At 44.9% G+C, this 23018-nt stretch overlaps 1 long non-coding RNA gene across 1 annotated transcript in view; it reads left to right on the plus strand.

Annotated features, from left to right (window-relative positions):
* Window positions 1-8983: 8983 nt before the first annotated feature.
* The window catches only part of LOC126473560 (uncharacterized), a 196662-nt gene continuing 182627 nt past the window's right edge, over window positions 8984-23018 (plus strand). Inside the window, exon 1 of the long non-coding RNA XR_007586486.1 lies at window positions 8984-8999. This is a non-coding gene — a long non-coding RNA (uncharacterized LOC126473560). The remainder of the gene's footprint in view (window positions 9000-23018) is intronic.

The following is a 23018-nucleotide window of genomic DNA, read 5'->3' on the forward strand; positions in this document are numbered from 1 at the left end:
CTTCACCTATTCCCACGCCACTACAGTCACCCACATGGAAAAAACTACAGCACCCATCACACCAAAGCCCCGACCTAACAATTCTACGGCAAGTCAAGCACTTTTCACTCATGATAAACGTATAGTTTATTAAGAATAAGTCAGTGAAATTACAGATAAACACGAAAATATGGTTACACAAATTTGGCCTGTATGCAACTGTGTGTAAACAAAAACAAAAGTGCAAAGTTTCTGAAACAACAACTTAAACTTTACGCTACTTTCCGGAAATGCTAGTTAAATAATGAAGAGGTACACTAAGTTAAATTGCTGGAGAGAGCAAGGAACAACTAAATGATATTCTATAGATTTGCTACAGCAGAACGTAAACAGAAAATATGAGTGTACGGTCTTTTCGCGTTTTCTGCTATATTACGTAAAGAAAAATGAAACCTTTAATGGTACACTTAAACGGCACACTAATACACCTATTTACCACGTAATCAGTACCAATATATGTTTTATAATCTAAAATGACTTATCTTTACGAGAACACCAAAACTCGCGCTAGTTGCCTGGCTGCAGGCTGAAAAGAACAGAAGGGGAACAGTGTTTGAGAAGAGAGAGAGCCACAATGCTATTCAGTCTGTACATTGAACAAGAACTTTAAAAAAGATGAAAGGAAAACAGAGGTTTTTGAAGGAATTTTAAGTCTGTGGGAGATGGAACATCACTTGGGAGAGCAGTTAAATAAACCTCTTTAAAGAGATTATAAGATGAACAACAAAAGTGAAACAAATGTAATGGAAAGTAGTGTAATTAAATCAAGTGATTCTGAGTGAGTGAATTAGATTGTGGAATTACACATGAAGCAAGACATTATTGTATAACAGGATGCCATAAAAATATGTGGTATTCTCCCTTGGTTTAAACTGACTAAGGGGTTAGGTATTTTATCTAAAGATTTACAGTACAAGTTTTCTCTTATCAAATTTGTTGTACATGATCCAGAAGAGTTCATCAGTCTTCTGACTGGTTTGTTGTGGCCCATCCTGAACTACTCTCCTATCCCAACTACTTCACCTCGCAGTGTAACGCACTTAATTATTTTCTGGACTACTCTAATCTCTCCCTTCTCCTAAAGTTATTTTCTCTGTAGCTCACCCAGGTATGATGGAAGATACTCATTGCTCTCTTAACATGTGGCCTGTCATTTTGTCCCTTCTTGTCACTGTCACTGTTTCTGTGGTGAAACTCTTCGTTTCTAATAATTTGGGCCACTGAATTTTCAACATTTCTGTGTAGAACCATATCTCTAACACTTTGATTCTGTCCTTTTCTGATTTTCCCACAATACTTAATCGACTTCTATACAATTCTGTGGTCCTTCCAAATTTACAATGCTCCCCCACCCTGACCCCCACGCCTCCCAGTCTTTTATGACTTATGAAGAAATGCTAACTGTGCCTCCAGCAGTATTGGATTGCACGTCTCCCAATACTTTAACTCTTAATCTTCATTGGATAACCAATGCCTTCTAACTCCTCTTCTATCATGTCATCAGACAAATTGTACCCCACATAGATGCCGTAATGCACACTTTCCATCTATCAGCTTAATACTCTGACTTCAACAGTGGAACTACTTTTGCACTCTTAATGCTTGTTCCTTTGGTTTTATTTTCACCAAAGGTTGCCTTGACTTTTTTATATGCTCAATAGTCCTACCAATGACTATTTCACTATTGATTTCTTCACATTTTTTCTGCAGTCATTTCACTTTGGTTCCTCTGCTTTCCTATTTATTTTACACTTAAATGTCTTATAATGATGTATTCCTATCTCTTACTGCACATTTTTGTATTTCCTTACTTAATAAATCAATTTCAGTATTTCCTCTGTAACACAATGTTTCTTTACAGTCACCTTTGCATACTTACACTTGTCTGTTCAACTTCCGTGATTATCCTTTTCAGATAAATACCTTCCTCTTCAACTGACCTGCCTATTCCAGTATTCATTACCACAGTATTTACTGCTTCAGAGAACTTCAAACACACACATTCTTCCAAGTACCCCACTTCCTTCACCACCAATAGTTCTGGATAATTCTCATAAGCTTCAGTCTATTCTTCATCATTACTAACATCATTACTAAATTGTGATAGGACTCTATATCTGCTCCTGGGTACACCTTGCAATCCAATATCAGATTTTGAAAAAGGTCTCAAAATGATGTAATCCAGCTAGAATCTTCTCACGACTCTACAACTTTTCGAAATGTACCACCTCCTCTATTAATTTTTGAATAGTGTATTCATAATTAATAATAAGCTTATAGAACAATTGAATCTGTGTTTTTTACTTTGTCACTCCCATTGCCAAGTTCATACTGCTCTACAATTCTGCCTTCTATTACATCGCCTTACATTCCAATCACTCACGGTTATTAGAATTCCATACTCCTTTCGTAAACATTTTGTCATATACTTTCACTCTCTCTTTATCAGATTGTGACATTGGCAGATATACCTGAACCAATAGTGGTTTTTTCCCCCTGTCAATTCTGATGAGCATAATCTTATTACTGAACTGCCCACTGTATTTACCCGCACAGATCCACACCCAAAATCTGGGTAAGCAGTTGTAATGTGCATCACACAAGTCAGCAGATACAGCTAGAAATTCAACAACAGCCAGAGGCTGACACTCATAGAGTGCACAGATGAGAGGCTCTGTGAGCATCCATTGGTCGGCTGACAGCTTTTGGAGACAGGACTGGTCAGCTCTAACTCAGTCATGTTCGCCTTGATGTGTGTGTTACCTCACTGTTATTGTGCACCTCTCCATTGCTAGTGTATCTATTATAACAAGCTGTGTCTAGGTGTAATAAAGTTCATTGTGTGTCACCACATAGTGTTCTCTTGTGGGATTAGAACATACACAGTGACTCATTTGATTTTAGCCAAGGAATCTTTGGAATTATCTGATGGCTTCTGCTTCCTGGCTTTAGATTTCTGCCATGAATTATTACAACTTATTCCATGAAAATTGACACTGAAACTATTTTCCAACATATTAGTTGGAAAGATATTTGCTATGACTACAAGGAATGACAGCATCTGAACAGAAGTTTTGCATAATGGCTTACCACACAGATCAGTCCTCGCTTCTCTCTTGTTTAATTTAAATGAATGTGATATTTCTCCAATACAGCCCATATAATTTGGCTATGCAGATGACTGGTCAACATCTTCTGATCTAGCCATATTCAACCAATACTTCAAAAAAAGGTTACAACCTAATGTAAGCAAAACTTAAGTTGCACGTTTTCACCTGTCAGACTGGCACACAAAGCCCTTGATGCCCATTTTGAGAGAGACAGAGTATCATAACATGCACCCAAAATACCTTGGGACAGACACTTCCTTGAAAGTAGCACTTAACACGAACACCTGGAAAGCTCAAAAGCACATACAACATTCTGAACAAGCTCTGTGGTCTAGTCAGGCAGTGTCGGAAAACACTCTTCAGTCAATAGCACAGTACATCAACTGTGTGCCCATTTAGTGGAATAGTACATATGTGAAAAAGATATATGTACATCTTAACTGATCTGCATCCACTGTCAGTAGGTCTGTACAATATATTTCCACACATTGGTTACCTATCTCAGGTCATATTCCACATCATTACACAAGGTGAAAAAGTGCTCTACTACACACACACATCAGAATTCTTATCATGGCCAGGTTTCTTCCTGAAAATGAATTCAATGCCACCAATAAACAGAAATACTGTCAGCAACAAAAGTGTTCTCTGACATGTCTGAAACTGTCTTGCACCCACAAGAAAATACATGGACTTGACAAGCCCTGAGAAATTTGTGGATTTGAATGGTGCATGGAAGACATGTAAACATGTTCCACAAGTGAGGTAAATCTTCATTACCATCTTGGGACTGTGGTCTGTGATGGCAGATAGTAGCTCATGTGTTATAAACATGTCCCACAAGTGCCTACAAGGGTCATTTTGAAGAATTTCTGATAGTGATGATTAATGTGATGAGCTACATAACAGAGCTACAGGTGTGAGTAATCTGTAAAGCATAAATAAAGAAGTAATAAGTCATCTCACGTCAAATCTTTTCATTTAAAAAGTAACCCTCTGAAATTGCACCTACTGTCTTTTGTGTCATATTACATTTGAAAGCCGTGTTGAAATTTAGTAGTTTAGTAGTTTGTATATGTATCATTTGATTGAAAATCTGTTAACATGTCCCTTAAATAAATTGGTTATTCCATCTTTGTCTCATAGTTACCTTCCCCTAGGTAGATTGAAATGAGGGACTAGTCCAGAATGTTTTGCCAATGGTGAGTTCATTGTGAACTGTAAATAAACTAGCTTCAGCAAGAACAACAAATGGAATTAAGTACCTTCATTCTTTGTCCACTCCGAACAGTAGTGTCTCCAATGTCGAGGTACTCCCTTAAAAAAAATCTCCTTTTTATCTCATCAGGCACTCCTGAAATTATAAATAAAGATGTATCAATAATTATCATAGACATTCAGATCTTATCTAGACTGTAAAAAGAAGTTCTGCTTTACAGCACACAGACACAAAAATGAACAAAAGGTGACAAATGCTTTAGATACAGAGATCGCTTCATTTAACAAAAGAAAATGAGGCGTTGCAGAAAATATTACACACGAATTAAGTCAGCCAGAATAGTGCTTGGCCACATGCAGCAATGTCTTCTCATTTATGTGTAAATAACCTTGCAGCATGAGATAGCCAATGCAGTGAGGAGTAAGACTGGAATCAGTGTGTCAACTGCTACATTCTCTTTCCTAAAACTTTCTTGAAAACTTCGTTCCTCTGGAAGCCAGGACATGTTGGTATCTACATCTACATTTATACTCCGCAAGCCACCCAACGGTGTGTGGCGGAGGGCACTTTACGTGCTACTGTCATTACCTCCCTTTCCTGTTCCAGTCGCGTATGGTTCGCGGGAAGAACGACTGTCTGAAAGCCTCCGTGCGCGCTCTAATCTCTCTAATTTTACATTCGTGATCTCCTCGGGAGGTATAAGTAGGGGGAAGCAATATATTCGATACCTCATCCAGAAACGTACCCTCTCGAAACCTGGCGAGCAAGCTACACCGCGATGCAGAGCGCCTCTCTTGCAGAGTCTGCCACTTGAGTTTATTAAACATCTCCGTAACGCTATCACGGTTACCAAATAACCCTGTGACGAAACGCGCTGCTCTTCTTTGGATCTTCTCTATCTCCTCCGTCAGACCGATCTGGTACGGATCCCACACTGATGAGCAATACTCAAGTATAGGTCGAACGAGTGTTTTGTAAGCCACCTCCTTTGTTGATGGACTACATTTTCTAAGCACTCTCCCAATGAATCTCAACCTGGTACCCGCCTTACCAACAATTAATTTTATATGATCATTCCACTTCAAATCGTTCCGCACGCATACTCCCAGATATTTTACAGAAGTAACTGCTACCAGTGTTTGTTCCGCTATCATATAATCATACAATAAAGGATCCTTCTTTCTATGTATTCGCAATACATTACATTTGTCTATGTTAAGGGTCAGTTGCCACTCCCTGCACCAAGTGCCTATCCGCTGCAGATCTTCCTGCATTTCGCTACAATTTTCTAATGCTGCAACTTCTCTGTATACTACAGCATCATCCGCGAAAAGCCGCATGGAACTTCCGACACTATCTACTAGGTCATTTATATATATTGTGAAAAGCAATGGTCCCATAACACTCACCTGTGGCACGCCAGAGGTTACTTTAACGTCTGTAGACGTCTCTCCATTGATAACAACATGCTGTGTTCTGTTTGCTAAAAAGTCTTCAATCCAGCCACACAGCTGGTCTGATATTCCGTATGCTCTAACTTTGTTTATCAGGCGACAGTGCGGAACTGTATCGAACGCCTTCCGGAAGTCAAGAAAAACAGCATCTACCTGGGAGCCTGTATCTAATATTTTCTGGGTCTTATGAACAAATAAAGCGAGTTGGGTCTCACACGATCGCTGTTTCCGGAATCCATGTTGATTCCTACATAGTAGATTCTTGGTTTCCAAAAACGACATTATACTCGAGCAAAAAAATGTTCTGAAATTCTACAACAGATCGACGTAAGAGATATAGGTCTATAGTTTTGCGCATCTGCTCGACGACCTTTCTTGAAGACTGGGACTACCTGTGCTCTTTTCCAATCATTTGGAACCCTCCGTTCCTCTAGAGACTTGCGGTACACGGCTGTTAGAAGGGGGGCAAGTTCTTTCGCGTACTCTGTGTAGAATCGAATTGGTATCCCGTCAGATCCAGTGGACTTTCCTCTATTGAGTGATTCCAGTTGCTTTTTTATTCCTTGGACACTTATTTCGATGTCAGCCATTTTTTCGTTTGTGCGAGGATTTAGAGAAGGAACTGCAGTGCTGTCTTCCTCTGTGAAACAGCTTTGGAAAAAGGTGTTTAGTATTTCAGCTTTACGCGTGTCATCCTCTGTTTCAATGTCATCATCATCCCGTAGTGTCTGGATATGCTGTTTCGAGCCACTTACTGATTTAACGTAAGACCAGAACTTCCTAGGATTTTCTGTCAAGTCGGTACATAGAATTTTACTTTCGAATTCACTGAACGCTTCAAGCATAGCCCTCCTTACGCTAACTTTGACATCTTTTAGCTTCTGTTTGTCTGAGAGGTTTTAGCTGCGTTTAAACTTAGAGTGAAGCTCTCTTTGCTTTCGCAGTAGTTTCCTAACTTTGTTGTTGTACCACGGTGGGTTTTTCCCGTTCCTCACAGTTTTACTCGGCACGTACCTGTCTAAAACGCATTTTACGATTACCTTGAACTTTTTCCATAAACACTCAACATTGTCAGTGGAAATGAGGCGGCGGATATAGGTCAAAGGCTGCAGCCTCTCTTCTTCAGCCTGGTATTCGCATGATTCCCTTCACCGATCTACGGAGTGTTTTATGTCGTCGTGTTGCTGTTCCCAATAATAAATCGCGGGACGTGAAAGCTCTTCCCTGTGCTTGGACCTCTTCCTCCCGAACGCGTCGTCGGGAGGAGGTAATTTTAACTAGACTCCGGATAGGGCACTGTCTTTTTAGCCATCGACATCTTTTAAGTGGCGATCCTCCCCCACTCTGTCCCCACTGCTCTCAGCTGTGGACGGTAAGACACCTTTTACTAGAGTGCCCCTATTTGACTCAGTTAGCTGTCGCCTGATGTGTCGTCAATTTTAGCAGATGACACGCGCTCAGCCTATCGCGTTCTCGAGTTTATTAGTGCCAGTGAGATGACGTCTGTCATTTGAAGCTGCTCTTGGGGACAAACAACCCCCTTCTATAGTGGTTTTTAAGCTTTCCTTCTGTTTTTGGTTTCCCCTACTTTCTGAGTTTTGCTCCCGTTGCTGCTGGTTTCCAGCAGCAGAAAACCCGAGAACGGCACAAACGGATCTGGTTCCGGTGTCGCTTGACAGTGCCGGAGGGACCAGAAATGACAAATAAGGCATGGCCATGCTGGCGAAGAATGCACCAGCGCTGCCTGCCAGAGAAAACGCGATAGAACACCAAATCGTGTGATGCCAAGCCAGAACGGGGCGGAGCAGGGGGAGCGCGTGGCGGCAGGTGCAGTAGCTGCAGGAGCGACCGATGGCCGTGGCCATGTACCAATTCCGCTGGGGAACGGGTGCCGCGCGGCTGAGAGAGATAGGAAGCAAGGAAAGTCCAGAGCGTGCGTGCGCGCGCGCGCTCGCGAGAGTGCGTTGCACGCAACTTGCTCATCTGCGACTTAAACGTACGCACAAAGCGTTCAGCCTCGCCGTTCCACTGGGGGTAGAACGGGGCTGAGGTCAGATGGCGAATACCATTAGCACCACAGAAAGCTTCGAACTCTGAGGACGCGAGTTGGGGGCCACTGTCGGAGACGATAACTTCAAGAAGGCCCCCAATAGATGTCAAAGCCCCAATAGTACTGGCGGATGTAGAAGCAGACATAGGTACAGCAAAAGGAAAGGTGCTGTACGCATCAATAAAAAGGACCCGCAAAATCAATATGAACGCGCTGCCAAGGTGCAGTAGGAGTACGCCACGCAAAGAAGCGCTGTCGGGGAGTAGATTGATGCTCGGCGCAAGAGTTACAATTAGCAAGCAAATACTCAATGTGAAACTCCCTGGCAGATTAAAACTGTGTGCCCGACCGAGACTCGAACTCGGGACCTTTGCCTGTCGCGGGCAAGTGCTCTACCATCTGAGCTACCGAAGCACGATTCACGCCCGGTCCTCACAGCTTTACTTCTGCCAGTATCTCGTCTCCTACCTTCCAAACTTTACAGAAGCTCTCCTGCTCTCCTGGCAGAAGTAAAGCTGTGAGGACCGGGCGTGAGTCGTGCTTCGGTAGCTCAGATGGTAGAGCACTTACCCGCGGAAGGCAAAGGTCCCGAGTTCGAGTCTCGGTCGGGCACACAGTTTTAATCCGCCAGGAAGTTTCATATCAGCGCACACTCCGCTGCAGCGTGAAAATCTCACTCTGGAAATTCTCAATGTGTTTATTAATGCCGACCCAAGTGCAGTGACGACGCGCTAATTGCTTAGTCTGCACTGTACCCCAACGACCAGAGTGCAGCAATCGGAGGATTTCAGACTGTAACGAACCAGGTACAGCCACACGCGACTGATCATTCAGTTCGTAACAAGATAACACCGTGGTGTACAGAAAAGTTGTCACGTTGCGCAAAGTAACGCCGTACAAGGGGATCTCGAATCTGCGTAACAGGGTGAGGCCATTGAGTACGAATATACTGCAAAAGAATCAGCAAAGAAGCATCGGCAGCTGTCACGGTAGCAATGCGACGAAAATCTACCAATTCACAAGATAAGGAATTAGCTGATGGTTTTCCGGTAAACATGCAGCACAATTCGGAAGAATCAAACACTTCGTCAGGACCTATAGGCAGGCCGAAACAAAATTTCGTAATTGTAGTTAGACAAAAGCAAGGACCAACGTTGCAACTTTTGGGCAGTGTAGTCCTGAACTGGCTTTGGCGGGTGAAACGTCAGAGGCTTATGGTCTGTGACCAAATAGAACTTACGACCATACAAAAAAAATCATGAAACTTAGTTACTCCATAGACAATAGCTAAAGCTTCTTTCTCGATTTGAGAATTTTTGCTGGGCAGAATTGAGCAACTTATACGCAAAAGCGATCGGGCAATCGACAGAATTAATGCGATACAAGAGAACCGCTCCGATGCCGTGCGAAGATGCATCGACAGCCTAAACAACTGGTTTGGAGGGATCGAAAGGAATCAAACAGCGATCACTCAAAAAAGCAGATTTGAGCTCGTGGAAAGCAGCGCCACATCCCGAAGACCAAACAAAAGGGACGTTCTTACGCCGAAGGCGAGGCAAAGGCGCTGTAATCTGCACTGCATTTAGTATAAACCGAATATAACATGTAATTTTGCCCAACTCAGACTGAAGTTCTTTCAAGTTCCTGGGTGTTGGCAAGTCTCTAATCGCACTGAGATGTGACGGCGAGGGGTGGATACCCTGTACATTGATCATATATCCTAAATACTGAATCTCAGTGTGAAAAAAATTTGGACTTGTCTCTGTTGCACTTCAACCCTGCCTGTAGAAGTACAGTAAATAAGGCACGCAAATTCTGCAAATGTTCGTCAGGGATGCGATCTGATACAACTACATCGTCCAGATAATTGGCACAACCAGGGACAGCGGCACACAACAGCTGCAAATAAGACTGAAAAATAGCAGGAGGCGGAGCACAACCGAGCGGAAGTCGGCGAAACTTGAACAATCCAAGGTGGGTGTTGATCACAAAATAGCGCTGCGACTGTTCGCCGAGCGGAATCTGAAAGTATGCGTCCCGCAAATCAATCGTGGAAAAGAATTTTCCCGCACCAAGCTTATAAAAAATGTCTTCAGGACGCGGTAAGGGAAACGTAGCTACCACTGTATGGGGATTTACTGTAGACTTAATCAGCACAGATACGGAGACGACCTTTGGTTTCTTCACACACAATATAGGCGAAGCCCATGGCGAAGCAGAAACGGGTTCGATGACTCCACTGTCTTGCAAGTGCGTAAGTTCAGCAGCTACGGCGTCGCGCAGTGCGTGCGGTACCGGGCGTGCGCGCCGGAAAACAGGCACGGCATAGCCCGTAACTACAACATGGGCTGCAAAGTCCGTGGCACAACCAAGGCCATCAGAAAAGAGTTCAGCAAAGTCATCGCATAGGGCGCAACACTGCATCAACGCTAGAGACCATGCAGACAAAGTACATTGTCCCGAATTGCGAGGCCAAAAAGTTCAAATGCGTCCATGCCAAATATGTTCATAGCATCACTAGAGCGGAGTACATGGAAAGACACTGCATTTACTGGACAAGAAATCTCAGTGCTCGGCGTGTGTAGTTTGACTGCACGGGTTGTTGCACCATACGTGGCTTGCAGTGTGGAATGTGAACGACGAAGGGGGGGGGGGGGGGGGCGCGAACCAAGCAAGTCATACGTCGATCTGTTCAGTAAAGAAACAGACGCCCCAGTGTCCAGCTGCAGGCGAACAGAAGGTCCACAAATGTGCAAAGTAACAGTGTTTCCGCGCATCGCGCTGAATGCGAGAGGAAGTGTCTGGCAAAACTTGATCCTCACGACGAGCCGTTGACGCACCGTGAAGCAGAAGGCTTTGAATAAGAGGCATTGACGTCCATAGGCTGATGTGAATCATGATCGTGGCGGTTTCCGTTGCGGTGACGCCCACGCGAACGGGAGACAAGTTGTGAATTCGTGTTTCTCTTACTGCACACAACTTGCACACGGCCTTCCTACTACAAAAATAACACTGTGCTTGACAGGATGGGCAACTGTCCCCTGGGTGGGCACGAAAGCAGTTCGGACATGATTTCAGTTTCTGAGCAGGTGCCAGGCGTGAAACCTGTTTAGGTGCGCGCGAGCAGCGCGGCGTGGCTGGCAGTGCTGGCGCTCACAGTACACACACCCGGCACCCGGGGTCACGTCGAAAGCGGAGGTAGCCATGTCTAATGTATCTGGTCAGCAAGTCGACTGCTTCCTGCAAAGACGGCTTTTTAAAACTGAGGACTTGTTCGCGGATGCGGTGATCAGCCAGATTCTGCGCATTAGCGTCTCTAATTGCTCATGTGGACGCTCATATGCGGATATAATGATTAAAGTCACAATCGGAGGTTAGTCCCTGAAGGTCCGCTAATCAAAATTTACTGGACTGAGTAGAGCCACCTAGAGGCGAAGGAATTTGTAGTGTGGAGCTACCACATTGAAGCTTTAAAACTTACACTGTCACGGAAGTGGGAGTTCAATCACTTCATCGTAAGTTTCTGGGCGGGTGGTGGGAAACAGCTTCACGAGCACACGGTACAACACAACACAACACAACACCCGCGTTGGCAATGAGAAAAAGCAAGCCGCTCTGTACCTGGTATGTTGTATGGTGCGAAGTGTGCCTCGAGCTGGGCGATGTATTCTGGCCAGCGTTCAACGTCACGACCGAAGGCACGAAATGGCGGCGCCGTCGGTACAGGCGGTGGCGTCGGAGGCGCCGAAGTAGCTGCAGTTTGTAGTGTGCCCAGTCCATTTATGGCAGCAAGCAGCAGCGTCATTTGCCGAGCCTAAAAACCTCAAAGATCGGACAGCGAAGCCTGTTCCTGTGACGAAGCCTTGGTTTACACAAATGAAAGTTCTGTACTGAGGCTAGCACGATAAGAAAGCAGTACCGAGCAAAAATAGGAAATGCTAGGAGATGGGAAAAAGTAGCCTCGTCGTCACTTTTGTATCCCACCTGGAAGGCGGTGCGTGGGTAGGAGCGTGAAAAGGTAATACCCGTCGGTACTGCAGTATGAATTTAAATCACCTTCACCTTAGCAAGAAGAATACATATATTTGCAATGAGGTGCGAAGTGTCCCGGCCGTCTCCTCTTGATCAAATGGGCAGAATCTGGAGCGGAGCTCGTAGATCTCTCCCGCTCCGGCTAGAGTGCGCTGTCGTCGGTGTCTGTCGTAGTGCCAACCTAGCAGAGCGCACCTACTTTGTGACATCGTAGCTGACGACACCATAGAGTGTACTTAATGACGTAGGTATAATGCGTTCTCGTGGACAATGTCGTGTCTCTCCCGCAAGCCTGAAGAGGCGATCTTTATGTGCTAGACTTCCATTTCTTAGCCCAATTGGATAACAGTCCATCTAGTAACAGCGACATTTAGACTGAATAGGAAGGCGAAGCAAGAACATGCAATTATTCTTCTTCTGTGAGGTTGGTCTTTAAGAGTGACACCTCTCGGTCTCAGAATCTACGCAAAATAATTAAAACGTTTTGCTATTTCAGTACTTTAAATCCTAAACACTAAACCAAGCTGTGATGTCTTGTCATGAGAGTTACGCTACACCACTTTTAAATTTCCTGCTGGTCGTCGCTTTATCTTTGTCCTAAAAATGTGTGAAATAATATTCCAATATAAAGTGATAATGCTGCCCAAAGCTGCTGCTAACAATGAAACATGTACCCGTACCTTGAACTAACGAAAAGTACAGCTTGTCATCAGAAAGCCAATTGTCATAAATGCATATAAAAATGTCAACGGCCTTAACCAATACTAAGAACGCTGCTTGCTTCAAGCCTCCATGCAGACACTAAACATATAACGACTAAAAGTCCCATTGAAACATAAAGTACCGAATATATCACAATAAAATCACTAAGACAGGTAATTCAGGTAATCCACACTTACAGATTTGAGTAATGCGAAAACCCAATAGAAATAAAACATTTGTAATGTTTTATGCAACCTTCCCAATTCAGTGGGATGAAAAAGAACACACCCGACAATGTTTAACCCTGTAAAGGTGAATAAATCCACCTGCATACGACCATGAGCCCACTAAAACATAATCCACCTTTCCATGAAAAGGTCGCATTATGTAAACTAAAGCTAACTGCCTAAACGCCTTCCAGGCCTATTTGTCTGCTTTTGTTACTCAATTCAACTGCAGCCATGACAGCTACAGTTTCTTTGTGTTTGGTTCTGACATGAGTTCGGTTGATCCTAGCTGTTTGTGTGCCCTAAAACAAAGAACACGAAGACGAAAACGGAGTAAAAAGCAACTACACGTTATACCCAATAGACGGAATGAAAGATAGCTAAAAGCAGCGTCATGGAGAGAGAGAGAGAGAGAGAGAGAGAGAGGACCATCAAAGACGTCATAGAGACAACGGAGGTCGTGAACTAAAGATTAAGCGTCCTTCGCCATATTGCTACGACCGATAATAAGTAAAGCGCGGTCGACAGCTCGCGCGTCTTTCGCTAAGAGTGCCGACAGCTCTGACGGCAGACATAAATTGGAATGTAGGTGGTTGAGAAAAGGGTATTCCGTCAGGAAACGGCGAACTGTCAAAGGTGAAGGACAATGAGCACAACCGGCCTGTGTGGCCAAGAGGTTCTAGGTGCTTCAGTCTGGAACCTCGCGACCGCTACGGTCGCAGGTTCGAATCCTGCCTTGGGCATAGATGTGAGTGATGTCCTTAGGTTAGTTAGGTTTAAGTAGTTTCAAGTTCTAGGGGACTGAAGACCTCGGATGTTAAGTCCCATAGTGCTCAGAGTCATTTGTGCTCAATGTTCAAAAATGGTTCAAAGTAGCGGGGGTTCACCGCCAACAAATGGCGATGGTCAAAAAGACAGTGCCCAATACGCAACCCAGCTAGAATGATTCCGCCTCGAAAGGGACGAGTGTTATATACCAAGAGCCTGTTCCCACGAAGGGGAAGACCAGTGGTGACGCCAACGTGACACCACCTGCTGACCGACGGCAACACAGAGTTCACTGGAGGGAACGGAAGAACCAGCGGGTTGAGGCATGAGGACAGCAGCGTCGGAGGCCTCGTTTCCCGTCAGACCGATGTGACCAGGAACCCACGCTAGCATCGCAGTGGCCCCATCGAGAGTGCCTGAGTGAAAGCATTCCTGGACCCGTTCCACTATGGGATGGATGGTGTACAGCACATATCGCCTTTGAAGGCCACTAAGACAGTTAGGCTTTTCGATTGTGTCATTTGCTCCGTGTTGCCAGACGTATACTGCATGGCTTAACATGGGGCAAAGAGCTCTGCTGTAAATACTGAGTAGTGTTTCGAAAGCCGATACCGCATATCGTCAGTGCCAATGACGAAGGCACACTGAACAAAACGGTCGGTCCGATCAATGTAAACAAAGGCAATATTGCGAAGTTCCGTGCGAAGGTCAAGAAACTTACGGCGATAAAGCGAGTCTGCGGCAGTGTTCTTAGGAAGCAAATGAAGTCCAAGGTGAACACGGGTCACTGCATGAAGCCATGGTGGTGAAGGGCTCACACCAACTGGGAAAGTGACAGGCAGTGTGGAGTTAAGGTCCTGGAGCAATAGCCAAAAGCAAACACCAGGAGGTAACAGAGAAGAGGGATGCATCCAGTACTTGTAATCAAAGGAGTCATCGAAGAAGGAGGCATAGGATGGGTGGCTAGGAATATCAAACAGTATGCATATCTGCTGAGGAGAAAAACCACAGCGGTGGTTTGGACAGCGGTGGTTTGGACAGCGGTGGTTTGGACAGCGGTGGTGGCCAAACAAATGCCACGGTGACAGAATGTATTGAGGCAGCATAAGATGGACGAACATGCAGATACATAAACCACCCACTTACAGTCTAGTTTCGAATGGACAAGGGACAGATACAAACGGAGTAAGGTGGTCCGGTCCGTTCCGCTCCTCTGGATGTAGCGTAGAGGACACCTAGGACGTTCAGGGACTGCGTACAGTAGGCGGCCAGATAACAAACGTGGGAGGAGCAAGAACGTTTCCTATCGAGTATGAGCCCCAGGAATTTTGTAGTTTCGACGAACGGAAGAGCGACAGCTTCAAGATGTAAATACAGTGGAAGAAACCAATTAAGCCACCAGAAATTCATACAAACGGTTTTGTCAGCGGAAAAACGAAAGCCATTGTCGATGCTCCATGTGTAAAGACGATCGAGAAAGCACTGATCACGCTGCTTAATGTGACAGGTCCGTGGAGAACAGCAATAGAAGGCAAAATCTTCAAACGAAAAGGGAGCTGGAGATGCCCGGCGGGAGGCAAGACCATTATGTGATTAATGGCGATAGCAAAGAGGACGACGCTCAGGGCGGCACCCTGGGTAATGTCGGACAAGGCAGAAAGCACACGAAGGTTGAAAACTTTGTAGTACATGTGGGGCTTTCGAAGTCGCCTGCCCCGTTTCTTTGTAGAGAACTGGAATCCTATGTGGAATTTTTTAAGGACAGAGTTTTCCAGGCTTGCTCCAAATCAAAAAACAAGGCGTCAGTCTGGTATCTCTGTCAAACGGCCCCCTCTGAACGTTTTTCTACAAAGTGACGAAATGGTCAACTGCAGAACGGCATGCTCAAAATCCACATAGTGCAGTGGTTAGTAAATTGCGGGACTTGAACGACCATACCAGCCGCTCATGAATCATACATTCCAGCACCTTACAAACACAGCTGGTGAGAGAAAAGGGATAAGCCTTACCTGGCTTACGTGCAGGGATGATAGTGGCTTCACGTCAACATCTGCGAAATGTGCCCTCTGCCCAGATGCGATTGTACGTATGGCGGTGAAAGTTCTTGCCTGCAAGAGAAACGTGCTGTAACATCTGAATGTTAACATCTTCTGGACCTGCCGTGGAGGATTGGGATGACCTAGCTCAGTCATGGTGAAAGCGGCGTCCTAGCACTCACGATTCTGAGAAGAGAGGGGTATCATCTGAGCCGCCTCCACCCGTTTCCGATGGAAGAAGGCTTGGTGATAGTGGATGGAAGCTTGAAGCTAGCAGCGTTCTTAATATTGGTTAAAATAGCGATCCCAGGTCTTGGTGATAGCAGTATTATCATCTGCTCCTGTCAGGATGGATATTGGGGAATGGACCTTGGTCACGGAGAGCCGTGGGAGGTAGGCCCACATGACGTAAGAGGGAGCGGAACTGTTGAAAGAACTAGTAAATGAAATTCAGCTAGCTTTTTTGCTATCCCAAAAACGAGACGACACGGCACACACCACCGTTTATAACGAATACAGTTAACGATTGTAGGATGACGGTTAAAACGCAGAGAGCACGTCTTCACGCGCAAATTGCGTCGGGGCATACCTCAGTCCACCAAGGGACCAGAACACAGCGTGGTAAAGATAAAGTGCGAGGAACGGAACACTGTGGTGGTAATGACAGCGTTCGTAAGGTATTCTGCCTGGTCTTGGGAGATACTGTTCGTCAAAAGGCGCCAGGGAGTAGTAGTATCTCCTCTCAGCCTTACAAAGCCGCCATTTGGACGTGGATATAAGTGGGATGTGAGTCAGTAAACGTATAGATGGGGAAACGATCGCTTGAGTACGTGTCAGAGAACGGACCTCTCGAGACGACGGGCAATCTGGACAGTGGAGAAGAGGTCCAAATGGGAATTGGTGTATGAGGAGTTGGACGGAAACGTGGGTGCTTAAATTGATTGAGAGCGTCAGCCAAGAAGGCACCTCTCGGACAGGTTCTGGGAGAGCCCCCAAACGGCATGGTGCTCATTAAAGTCACCGAGCAGCAGAAAGGGGTGAGGGAGTGCCCAATAAGCTGCATGAATCTGCCCTTGTGACAACGAATGACAGAGGGATGTAAACGGTACAAAGGGAAAGCTGAAGTGAGGAAGGAACATACAAACTGCAACAATTTGAAGGTGGGTAGTCAGGGAGATGGGTTGACTATGAACGTCATTCTGGACGAGTAGCATGACGCCCCCATGAGATGGAATGCCGTCCTCAGGGGGAAGTTTAAAGCATACCAGGAAGAAATGCGAGAGCTCAAAGCAGTCGTGAGGACGCAATTTTGTTTTCTGGAGACAGAATGGCAGCGTTCTCTGAGCAACAGTATGTCCTCTTTGCTGGATACAACACCGCAAACATTCCACTCGAGGAGAGTCATGACGAGGATAGGAGATGAGGGAAAGAATGAAGAGGCGTCATTTTTTAACATTTTTTTTAAATGTTAAGGATAATAAGTTGACGTCTCTTAATGTAAGAATAGATGATGAATGCAGCTAGCCGCTAACTTTGTGTAATGTCTCGTCTGTATAGACGTGTATCTGTTGCGTTTAAGATCCCTTCACCTTCACACACAAATCTATACAGTAAAGTAAGGGCCTCCCCTTTTATCGGCTGATCCGTGATAAGACAGGCGAAAAGTTAGAGAGAGAGAGAGAGAGAGAGAGAGAGAGAGAGCGAATGAAAATAGACTAATGGAGGATTATTAGTATTTTCTCTCTCTCTCTCTCTCTCTCTCCTTTATCTATGTACAGTTTTTAATGTAATATTTCATTACGTGAAATCAGCCAAATAGAATCTTTGGTGGAGTCCTTCGTCTTGGTATTCAGCGGCTGGCTTGCTGTAAGAGATCTTTACATTTATTATTACTGTTAAGCACTGCATTCAGTCGGGAGAATCAATCGTGTGGACAATTTGTTCCTTTTACGAGAGATTGCGAATTCCAGATGTGTACGAAGCCTTTTTGGACGATTTAACACACTCAGTGGGGAAGTTTCAGCTGTGTCGAAGAGAGCCTGCAATCACTAATTACAGGGCCAACGTGATCATCAAATGATTCAGAAAAAAACTCATTCGTTCATTCTCTCCAGAACAAAAAAGTCACAAACCTTATTTATGAAGGAAATTGTGTATTCAATCCATCTCCATTACATGTCCAGATCTCCGGTGATTCCAAGTCTTAATTATTTTCCGTTTACAGTCTCTTTCTCTTCAACCAAACCGCTAGCGGCACAAATGTTAATGGCTCGCTTTAGCGAGAAGAGAAGCAAAATATGTATCTCTCAGAAACACGTCAATCCCTCAACAGATACTACAGAAGCTGTCCTAGTTACCACCCTAACAACCATGGAGAATCCATATATGCATCTGTTATTCCAAAGAATAAACGTACTAGAAAATACTTGGGCGTCGACGAGCTGTCGCCGCATATATTACAAGAAAATCAGATCAGATACTTTTCCAAAGTGAATGAATGTGGATGGTTTGATTGACAATGATTAATTGGTGCGTGGTAGAGGGTATTTTCTGTGGGGACATTACAATTTCATTGGCTGCTGAGGGTCAAACTTGAAAGACTCACTGCTACAGAGCAAGGAGGCTCGAAGATCCTGCTCCATTAGATCTACAGAGGCGTTGGCATTCTCCCTCCATTGGTCTGCAGAGTCGAGGGAAGAAAATCTGTTGGCAGTGCGCACCGGCGACAAGGAGGTCGGCTGGGTGAGGGTATCATGTGGTGACTCGGTCATCGTCTTCGCCGAATCAATTTGTTTTTGACTTTTTGAAACCTTTGCGGGTGGCAGATGACGATTCAGATGTTTGTTGGCTGGAGGGACGTAAAAAGTTTTTGCAGGAGTATTACTTCTGTCCTTTTCGGCCTGCTGGTTGTGTAGCATGTGACTTCGCCCCATGAGGCGAAAGTTTCGTGGCTTGCTGCACAGCTGGAGGAGGAGGAGGAGGAGGAGGAGACGGGGATGCTGCCATTTACAACTATCGTGCTGAATTTGAGGTTGCATGTCTCTGTGGCCATGTCCTTCATGGAGCGAGATGTGGCAAAAAGAGTACTGTAAGTGCCAGATGGAAAAAGTGCCTTACCCTGTCACTCGCAAGTTGTTGGCTAGTCAGTAACCCGGCGTTTAACCTTCACCTGGAGCTCCTGGACGGCCTGCTCATTGAGATACATGGGACAATTTCGGGAGGAGGTTGCAAAGTCGCCATAGCAATTGATACAGTGGAGAGGAGGTGGACAATCGTCCTCATGAGCATCCCAACGACAAGTTAACATCCTGCCAACTCCTGGTCATATGGGTAGAGTGTTGTAACGATGACATTGGTAGCAGCACGTCAGCTTCAGAATGTACAGATGGACTGCGATAACTTCATAGCCTGCTTTGATCTTTGATGGAAGTACTACTCTAACAAAAGTGAGAAGAGAGAGCCTATGGGCACTAAGGATGCATCTACCTTTTCCATCATTCGATGTACTGCAATGACGCCCTTCTCAGAGATGTATCTTTGGATTTCTACCTCAGTTAGACCATTGAGCAGCCTATAGTAAATACCACAACGTGAAGAACGGAGCATTCGATGGGCCTTGACACGAATATGATCGCAATGGAGGAGCAAAGCAGCAAGCAGTTGTTTGCTTTTGGAGACTACTACTGATTCTCAAGCACAAGTGCCATATCGTAAACTAGAGCAGGATTTCACAGGGTCATCAATTGCATCAGCACCTCTCTGAATAATAAATGGAGGACAGACCATTTTCAGTACGTGAAACCACAATGAACTGTGGTGCAGCTGGTAGGGTCTTTGAATCGTTAGCCATATTTCGTTTGTGTGTAGTAGGTGTAGACAGTGAAGAAGATGGTTGACTCATTGTGAGGACTCATTGTGAGGACTCATTGTGAGGACTCATTGTGAGGACTCATTGTGAGGACTCATTGTGAGGACTCATTGTGAGGACTCATTGTGAGGACTCATTGTGAGGACTCATTGTGAGGACTCATTGTGAGGACTCATTGTGAGGACTCATTGTGAGGACTCATTGTGAGGACTCATTGTGAGGACTCATTGTGAGGACTCATTGTGAGGACTCATTGTGAGGACTCATTGTGAGGACTCATTGTGAGGACTCATTGTGAGGACTCATTGTGAGGACTCATTGTGAGGACTCATTGTGAGGACTCATTGTGAGGACTCATTGTGAGGACTCATTGTGAGGACTCATTGTGAGGACTCATTGTGAGGACTCATTGTGAGGACTCATTGTGAGGACTCATTGTGAGGACTCATTGTGAGGACTCATTGTGAGGACTCATTGTGAGGACTCATTGTGAGGACTCATTGTGAGGACTCATTGTGAGGACTCATTGTGAGGACTCATTGTGAGGACTCATTGTGAGGACTCATTGTGAGGACTCATTGTGAGGACTCATTGTGAGGACTCATTGTGAGGACTCATTGTGAGGACTCATTGTGAGGACTCATTGTGAGGACTCATTGTGAGGACTCATTGTGAGGACTCATTGTGAGGACTCATTGTGAGGACTCATTGTGAGGACTCATTGTGAGGACTCATTGTGAGGACTCATTGTGAGGACTCATTGTGAGGACTCATTGTGAGAAAATCGCCAATGATTGCCAATGTCTCTGACGGCGTGCTCTTTCCAACTGTGGGACCACCCCTCAGTAGGGGCTTACCCGCCTTAGGTGATTGTTCACACCTCGCGAACACCTGACAGGGGGACCAATTGGCAATTTGAGAAGGTAACATCTCAGGCACTCACCCCTCCCAGGGTTTGGCCTGTACCAGGGGTATGTGCAAACTCCACCTTTCCACCTGGGGCTGGGAATTACGCGTTACACATCACCTGTTAGGCATCAGATGCGTGGGCCGGCCTTTGGGAGTAGAGAGGGTGGAAGAACGAAAAGAGGAACCTCAAACGCCGAAGCAGAGGAAGGATGAGACAAGGGGAACAAACAAATAAAGAAGAAAGGAACGAAAATAAGTGGCGATGTCAGGCTACTGAAAATGCAGAGCATATTCCCAAACATGTTCCCCAAGGGATGGGAAAAAGAAAAGCAAGAGGATAGACACGTAGCAGGGAAGGAAAAAGATGCTGCCAAGGCTGGGGCCCTGTGGTAGCCATGCACCAACTCGCCAAAGAGCAGCGAGCCCTGAGGGGATAGTCGTGAGGATCGTACCCAAAACCACCAGCTGAAGTAAAGTGGAAGGGCACGCATGCGTGTGTGTACTGGGACGTGCAGGGAACCCTACGTTTCTATCCTCAAGTAACAAGCGGCACTATGTCTCATAAACCACCTCAGTTTTCGACTTTCATAGTAACAATAAAAAGAGTAAAGCGATACTGCCATTGAAAACGCTTCAAAAGGGATAAAGATTCATGTAGAACGATAAACATACTCATCAAGGATCACTGTTGTGCACAACAGCGATATTACATCATACCAATATACAGGGTGTTTCAGTAGCGCACATGGAAAGTACGGGCCAAAAGTAGCTAAAGAGATCCAGTAAACGCGCGTGCGCATATCATCGCTTGCCAGGTTATCATATTAATTATAGATGGCAACAAACTATAAATGCCGATGGCTGCCACGGTATTTACATTGGTATCCTAAAGTTTGGAATCGACTAATCGTTTACGCATCCTCCCACTAATTCCCTTCCCTCCCCTCCCTCCCTCCCTCCCTCCCCCTCCCTCCCTCCCTGTGCACTCTGGCCTCACAATCAGTTACGAATATGAAGACATCATGGAGAGAGAGGTTACACCAATGAAGAATACGCTGGAATGACCTTCATGTGTGGCAAAGCGGATGGCTGTGCCCTTGAGACTGCACGATCCTATTACAACATTACAACAACAGATCAATCCCGACCTGTAATCTTCAGTCCTGAGACTGGTTTGATGCAGCTCTCCATGCTACTCTATCTTGTGCAAGTTTCATCATCTCCCAGTACTTACTGCAGCCTACACCCTTCTGAATCTGCTTAGTGTATTCATCTCTTGGTCTCCCTCTACGATTTTTACCCTCCACGCTGCCCTCCAGTACCAAATTGGTGATCCCTTGATGCCTCAGAACATCTAATCTTCAGCATTTTTCTGTAGCACCACATTTCAAAAGCTTCTATTCTCTTCTTGTCCAAACTATTTATCGTCCATGTTTCACTTCCATACCTGGCTACACTCCATACAAATACTTTCAGAAAAGACTTCCTGACACTTAAATCAATACTCGATGTTAACAAATTTCTCTTCTTCAGAAACGCTTTCCTTGCCATTGCCAGTCTACATTTTACATCCTCTCTACTTCGATCATCAGTTATTTTGGTCCCCAAATAGCAATACTCCTTTACTACTTTAAGTGTCTCATTTCCTCATCAAATTCCCTCAGCATCATCCGATTTAATTCGACTACATTCCATTATCCTCGTTTTGCTTTTGTTGATGTTCATGGGATTGATCTGTGACGTGCTGAATATCTTACTTGTATCTGTCAGTTGGTATGGAGAAATTTGGGGGATTTCTTTATACAGTTTTGCGTGATTAAGTCCTGACGCTATGGAAAGCCGTCATTTAGTTACCTGTGATCTGCTATCTGTTATGTGTTACTTTCCGATAATAAATCAAATTTTTTTCTGATTACCATTAACATATGACGATAAATGTTAATTGTTAAAATATTATTCCAAATGATCTCTATGTAGATGACGTGAGGTCATTCGTTTACTCTTAGAAGAAAAACGAGTGTTAATTGTGCGTTTATGGACGGTCAGAGTCGGGGTCAGTGATTACGATTCTAGAAATAATTGATTGGTCGAAGTTAAATTGCACACAGTCGTGTAGGGCGAATTGTGACCTTGAAAATTGGTTGTAGATGTGTGCAGGTCAATTTCGTGACAGGCTGGTAAGCGTCCCGAGTGTGTCGCGGCCGATGGTTTGCTTTAAACTCGCGAAAATACAATTTACGCGAATTCTTAGTTATCGCGAAAGGGTAGAATGGTTCAAATGGCTCTGAGCACTATGGGACTCAACTGCTGAGGTCATTAGTCCCCTAGAACTTAGGTTAGTTAGGTTTAACTAGTTCTAAGGACATCACAAACATCCATGCCCGAGGCAGGATTCGAACCTGCGACCGTAGCGGTCTTGCGGTTCCAGACTGCAGCGCCTTTAACCGCACGGCCACTTCGGCCGGCGAAAGGGTAGAATATTCGATGAGCCATTGTGGAGGACGTAAGTTTCGATACAAAGATCATTTTCAAAATCCAATATAAATGCTGTTGATTGAAGTAGCCTATCAACCCAAAAGCTCATACGTGGTGATCAGCAGAAAC

The sequence above is a fragment of the Schistocerca serialis genome, chromosome 4, assembly GCF_023864345.2.
Source record: "Schistocerca serialis cubense isolate TAMUIC-IGC-003099 chromosome 4, iqSchSeri2.2, whole genome shotgun sequence".
In the NCBI taxonomy this organism is placed as follows: Eukaryota; Metazoa; Arthropoda; class Insecta; order Orthoptera; family Acrididae; genus Schistocerca; species Schistocerca serialis.